At 35.8% G+C, this 6,855-nt stretch overlaps 1 long non-coding RNA gene across 2 annotated transcripts; it reads right to left on the bottom strand.

The window, feature by feature from the left end:
* Positions 1–955: 955 nt before the first annotated feature.
* On the bottom strand, positions 956–5,013 carry LOC107655609 (uncharacterized). Of its 2 annotated transcripts, none has more exons than XR_001630464.1 (3): positions 4,803–5,013; positions 4,003–4,087; positions 956–1,018 (listed from the first exon to the last, which is right to left on the bottom strand). It is a non-coding gene; the product is annotated as an uncharacterized LOC107655609 (long non-coding RNA). The 2 variants fall into 2 exon arrangements; XR_001630463.1 differs by lacking the exon at positions 956–1,018 and adding an exon at positions 3,760–3,829 and having other exon boundaries at positions 4,803–5,012.
* Positions 5,014–6,855: the final 1,842 nt, after the last annotated feature.

The raw sequence follows: 6,855 nt of genomic DNA on the forward strand, positions 1-6,855 counted from the left end.
AGTTCATTCAAGTGAGGAACTATCATACAAATGTTTGGGAGACTCTTTTCATCTGTAAATAGCTGTACAAAGGAAGTACTGTCTGTTTGCTAGGAGGCATGGAGATAAAAAATAATTAAATGACTTCAAGTGTTTCAACTTAACAAAGGTTAAGAAAAGACATTTTGATAGATGAAATTCTGAGAAAATATTTCTGTGTAAAAATATTTAAGACTGTATTATATAAAAGGAAAAGAGCTTAATGTATTTGTTGTGAATATGAAAAACTGATATATTAAAGAAGTGCATGAAAACTGGCTAATGTTTTTTGTGCTTTTATTTACATTTTATTTGAAATTCAATGTGAAGCACAGTTTGCTTTAAAAAGGCTGTAACATTTACCACTGATTTTAAAGATATATTTATGATTATACTAGTTTTTTGGCTTGCAAAGTAGATTTTTTTTTTTTACTTTTATTTTCTGTATTATTTTGTAAAGTTGAGGAGTTGCCTTTCTCTCACTAGCTCGGCCCACTCTTTTCTTACTTGGCCCCTCCAAGTCTTTTGTTTCGATCCTTCAGAACAGAAGAGATACTGTCGCTTTATAAAAGTTAGGTTACCTAACAGACTTTCGGAAGCATTTTTTCCTATCTTTAGATTGAAAAAGAGAGGAAAAGTTTGTGTATTCACAAAAATCGTCTTGGTGGGATATTATATTTGGTTGCTTCTAGACAGTAAATGCTTGTTGCAACATCCATGGGTGAGTAAATGCATTAATGTATTATTTTCTTGTTAACAATTTTCCAAAATTTCCATATTAGTGTCTGATATATTTGTGATTTGTATATGTAAACCTAAAAAAATATAAATGTAGTATATACATATTTCCCCCCCTGAAAGCTGTGCATTTAGTGCTACACTGTTCACTTTATATAACAGGTAAAAATATGATGTGAGTTTCAACTTTTCAGGATTTGTCACTGGATCCTGCATATCTTCATCTCTTCCATACGAGCGTGGCATGTCCAATTTCATCTCTCTGTCAAGAAGGAAAAGACACAATGAACGAGGTATCAATAAAAATTAATATACTAATTAATCAATTACTGTATTATTTTCTATTTCCATTAAGTCCAATAAGGGCTAGTTTATTCAAACCCTTTTGTTGATATTTCATGTCAATCTCAGAGCGTTCCCTGGCTAACGCTCAGAGGCGTCAGAGCCTGCAGCTTGAAAGGACCCTACATGCGCTGGATGTGCAGTATCAGCGGGAGCTGGCTGGGGTACAAGGTGCACAGCAACAGTTGAGAAGATCCCTGGACCGCCTCGGAGAACGAAGTGCCATCAAAAGACCTGCTTTGGCCCTGCCTCCAACCTCCAAAAATCATTCCTCCTCAAATCAACCCAAGAAGACTGCCTCGCAGTCCTGCTGCCCAAACCACATAGTGTGCTCGAGCTGCAACCTGCGCTTAAGGTTGGCCGATGCACTGACCCGTCGTTTTACCCCCAGCCTGTGGACAATGTACACCTGCCCCTTGACCTCCTTCCACTCTGGAGAACTCTATTATATGCCCAGATTTGTACAGCAACGTAATCTCTCAATATCAGACAACTCTCTCAGATATCTGCCATTTATGTAGACAATATGTTTCTGCACTGCATGTGAATCTTATATATAATCTAGGTTTTCAGGTCAGAGGTTGTCTAAATTTTAGCCTTGTTGAAGTCATCCAGATGCTTTTAAAGGGGGCAGTAACCTGGCAGCAGGATTGAAAAATGGTGTACAAACACAAAAAGACTGAGGGAACTTTTCCAGAGGGTGATTTTATAACCCTTGAAGACGTGTATTGTTCCATCTGAAAGCTTTTCTTACACGTTTAGTGCAGCACACATTCCAGTGCCCTAGAAAGTGTTTCTACGGTCTCAGCTGTGCCGTACTCACCAGATACTTGCACTGATCTTGACATTTACTAAAAACAAACTGCATTTTGTAACCCAGAAGCACATCTTTGTTGAATATGTTGAATAGATCTGTGGCACATTCATATTAGGACTGGAAAAGAATTAGATGGGTGGATACTAGTTTTATGGTTAGCAGCAATAGAGTTTCATGTTATAAAATGACACCCACTTGCAAAAGAGGCAGGTCACCTGATCTGCCAATTTAACCTGCCACATGCCTGTAGAGCCTATGAATGACACAATCAAATAAGCAAGATGGATTAAACAAAATGTTTATAAGAAATTTAAGTTACTGTAATATTTAAAATAAGTGTTCTTTTTGTATTATTATTATTTGCATTGTGATATTTTGCATACAAATAAACCACTATCTAAATTATGTTTTCAGAGAGGGGGGTTGATTGATTTTCATAAACTTTTTCTCTGTTGTACAAAATAAAAATTTAAAATAAAAAATCTCAAAGTTGTGTCATTAATGTTAATTGGAGACTTTTATTTTGGTATGACTATGATTTTATAAACTGATTAGAATAATACTTTTATCACTTGTGCCATAACATCTTATTTAATACAATATATACCACTCATGACTCCATTGATATCAGCGTCTTCCCCTGTAAAATCTCATAAAGTCCTGCTATGAGGCTCAAGCTTAGAATGAGTTGATCAAGTTGAGATGAGCATTGATAAATCCCATGGGATCCTCCAGCTGTGAATAAATTACTTTTTTTAGCTGAAAGGACGCAAATTTAGGATGTAAAAATCATGAGCACATGCATTAGTCCTTTTTTTTTTAGAGTGAGCTGTGTGTGTATCTTTAATACATTTATAAGAGCTGTTGGCGCTTGACGATACAGGTTTGAGTCCAATGTCAATAAATGTCCAAAAAGTCCCGTACATCGTTATTCTGCTAGAAATTAAATGATTTATGTTAGTAAAACTGGCAAAGCTTGAAAAACAAAAGTCTAAGCTCATATTATTGAAAATAAACAGCAATTCCCTATTATCAATACCTCTAGTTCAGAGACTACATTTTTGCTTTTCAGATTTTTTGCTTTTAAGTCTGGGATCAAATGCCACATTTCTTAATATTTCCATGTACCAAATATTACAACAACAAATCATGCAGTTTTACATGCCAGCCATGATGCCGTTTTTTAAATGCAGGTCTTAAAAGAACAAATCTATAGCAGAGACCTGTTCAAATCACAAAATTGCAGTAATTATTTACCTATCTTAACCTATCTAAAAGAAGCCTTGCTTCATTGCAAACTCTGTGGAAAAGAGGATAAGCAGTTCCCTTCAAATATAAAAGCCTGGGTTCAAATCCCACAGTTGCTTAAGTTTTGTGTCAAATAAAACAAAGCTCTTAATAAAACTCGATCCACAACACTCCTCAAGAAAACAGAATCAGCTGCTCAGGAGATAAAGCATTGGGCTTTTACATAGTGACCTGAGTTCGAATCCCACTATTGCTTATGTTTGTTATGTCGTGTTGTCATGTGCAAAAAAAGTGCCCCAAACACCAGTGTTCAGCATGAAAGCCATGATGGCGCAAGTGGCTGAACATACATTTGTTGTGAATGAGGTTGAGCTGGAGATGTGGGTTCAAGCCCCACCTCAACACGTTGGGATGATGCTGTCATTATCTGGTTTATTGTTAAAGCCATTGTCCCATACAGATGAATAGTGAATTATAAGTTATTTCACATATCCAGATAAGGGATCTGTGGCTCACAGGTAAGAGTGCTGCCTCAAGGTTCAGAGGTTGCTGGTTCGATCCCAGCCAGATCTCTGCGATATGAGTGAGTGTTGTGTGAATGAAGGGGTGAGGATGATTCAGGTCCCCCCCTGAGTCCCAGAGCGATGTCCAGCAGCAGTTATGCTTCTTGATATTAAAAAAAAAATTAAGCTGTATACAAATTTTGAACCCCCGTCCCTTCCCCACCCATTTAGGTTACCATCATTTGCTTTCTAGAAGAGTGAGCCTCCAAAAAGAAAATGATGGTAACCTACATGCCAAGTACACAATAAAACACAAACACAAGTAATAAGTCTCACCTGTCCATGAGCAGATGTCCTTCATTACAGCGAATGTCTGTCCACACGTCCCAGAGCTCTGTGTGGTCCAAACACATCTCTTATTCTGTAGGGGAAACGTATACAAAATAAGACACAGTAATACAATAAAGACAGGTATTGTCTACATATGAAATTAAAGCTATATAGTGTGAAAAATTAATGCAAAGCATATTATACTTAAATACTGCTGTATCAGTAATCATTTTGGTTCAATCTACTGTTCTTCTCAGTTTAGTTCCGATGACAGAATTAAATTACTGTTTTACATGTCACAAAAGTATAAGAACACTGAATAGAAAACTCTCTTTCAGTATGACTGTTGACAAAACAAAACAAAAGTTTGTTGGTTCTCTGGAATATTTACATTATTTTGATCTTGAAAGGTTATGGTCAGTTTTTAGTTCATCATAAACAATTAATAAAGTAAAACATGAACAATAACAGGTCAGTAGTTAACAGCAGATTATTGCCTAGAGCAAGACTACAACAACACAGAATAACACACGATTCCTATTTCACAATATGAATATTAGAAGGCTATTTGTTCGTTATTTGAATGGTCTAACAGAGAGTTCAGAGAGCAGCATGTAAACAAAGACTGATACACTTTCATAGAAGCTTCATAAACCTTCCTAAGCAAGTAGCTATTTTAAACAGTAGATTTTAAGTTAAACAGTAGATTTTAAGTTAAAGACACCATCGAAATAATGACTTACAAATAAAAAAGGACTAAATGAGAATACTGCTAGAGAAGTGAAGAGTATGATGAAAGTACTTACAGGTGAGAAGCGTGACGCTCTTTATCGCATTACGCGTCGGCTTTATTTGTCGAAGAGCTGAAATATGTGTTGTTTAGTGACATTAAGATATTGTCACTGAGCTGTCATCTGCATAAGATGTGTTTAAAACGGTCTGCACGTGTTGTTTGAACAAGCGTCATGTTGTCAAGCAAACTGTCAAACTGAGCGTAAAGCCGCTTACGCCGCCTAGTGGCGCGGATTGAAAATTACATTTCAGTTTCTAGTTTTAGTCGCAGATAAAAGCTCTGTCTGTGATTTAAACTTCATTTATTTTACAACAAAAACATGATTTTATTAGTGTCTCGACCAGCAGATTAACATGGATCTACTAGTTTAGATAGCCCAGATCAAGCTCTCAACTGATGAGGTAAAACAGATGAAGTGCTGAACTCAAAAGCACATGGTCAAAGTGTAAACACACATTAAATATAGAACAAACGATTCTCCGAGACTCTATTAGTTTGGTGAAGTAGATGTATTTGTTCTGATTGATTTAAATGAATGTGTATCATGTCTGTTCACAGTTAAACAATGATTTCAATGTGTTGTTGGTCAGTCTCGTTGTTTACAAACTCGAGCAGCTTTTATAATAAAGCTTGATTGTAATACAGATTTTAACAAATTATTTTAAAGCCAGTATTAAAATGACTGTTGACATATATAATCTGTAAGATAATGACTGATATAATGTCTATAATGGTGTCTAATTGCGTATTTTATTAAAATATTTATAGCTGCAGGATCAGATATTCACCAGCTCCCCCTTGAGGAGTATCTGGACAGTGAGTTTTATGGTTTCAGTTTGACCAGGTAAAACAATAGGGAATAAGTTATTTGTCTTGCATATAATACATTGTCTTACAAGACAAATAAATGATTAGTCTTACATTAAATAGGGCATATAGGTTTGTTTTTACTCACTGAATACAGCATGTATGGAATCATGCGCTTAGTGCTGAATCGAAGCAATGCAACATTTGGTCATTAACCTCTTGGGTTTTTTTCCTTTCATTTATTTTAGATGACTTCTGCTGGAATGGATCTACAATGATGACTGTTTGTAGCGCTCAACTCCAGTCCTGGGACCCACAGTGCTGCACATTTAGTTTGTCTCTCTAATCCGATAGACTCAGATCAGTTCATGTAGCTTTCTGAAAATGCGTTGGCAATAAAATTTTAAAGTAAAATTGTACATTTTAAAGTAAAATGTGCAGTGTTGGACCAGAATCAAGAAATACAGGTTTGCAGGCAAACAGAATCATAGGAGAAGGTCCACCCATGAGGATGAGTGTGTCATCTGGAGGTGGAGGAAGGTGGTTCTTCTTAACTGTTGTTTATGGGTCTGTCCCAATACCCACAATACCACAAAAAAATCTTGTCCAGACAAGATTGTCTCTTGACAATCAAGAGATGTCAAGAAAAACAGTGTGCGTAAAATTATTTAAATATTTATATTTAATTTGGTAGCTGCTTTTTATCACTTAATTAGAAGCATGACAATTACTCAATTGTGTGGTCTGTTGAGCTGACATTTAAAAGTTTGTTTTAAAGTGCAAACTTTTAAAAATCAAAATGTGTAAATAAAGCTCTGTGATTTGACCAATGCTCAAATGCAGAGATTGCATGTGTTGGTTTTGGGAAAGACCCTATTTATGTATGTTGCCTTCTGATGATGACTGGTTGATTATTAATGTCTGGTTGAACTTGAGTAAGTCACCTAAACTGAGGTTGTTGATTTGGCTAAACAGCAGGTCTGACTGCAAATGATTTTGCAGAAATACTGATACTTGTAAATCAGAATGTGTCAATCTCATCTTTTACATATAAGTAGTGATGAGAGGAACAGAGCTCTTCCAAACTCTGAATTTAAATGTGGCTGTTTTAAAGCGCTCTACACAACACATGTGGAGACACCTGCTGGTCAAAATGCTGTAAATGCAATAAGAACACATTTCAAACATGTTTAATGACACCTTTTACAAAGTAAAATAAATTATTAAAAGTATAGTTCACCCACCCAAAAATTGCAATT

Source organism: Sinocyclocheilus anshuiensis, unplaced genomic scaffold, assembly GCF_001515605.1.
Source record: "Sinocyclocheilus anshuiensis isolate Anshui unplaced genomic scaffold, SAMN03320099.WGS_v1.1 scaffold916, whole genome shotgun sequence".
NCBI lineage: Eukaryota > Metazoa > Chordata > Actinopteri > Cypriniformes > Cyprinidae > Sinocyclocheilus > Sinocyclocheilus anshuiensis.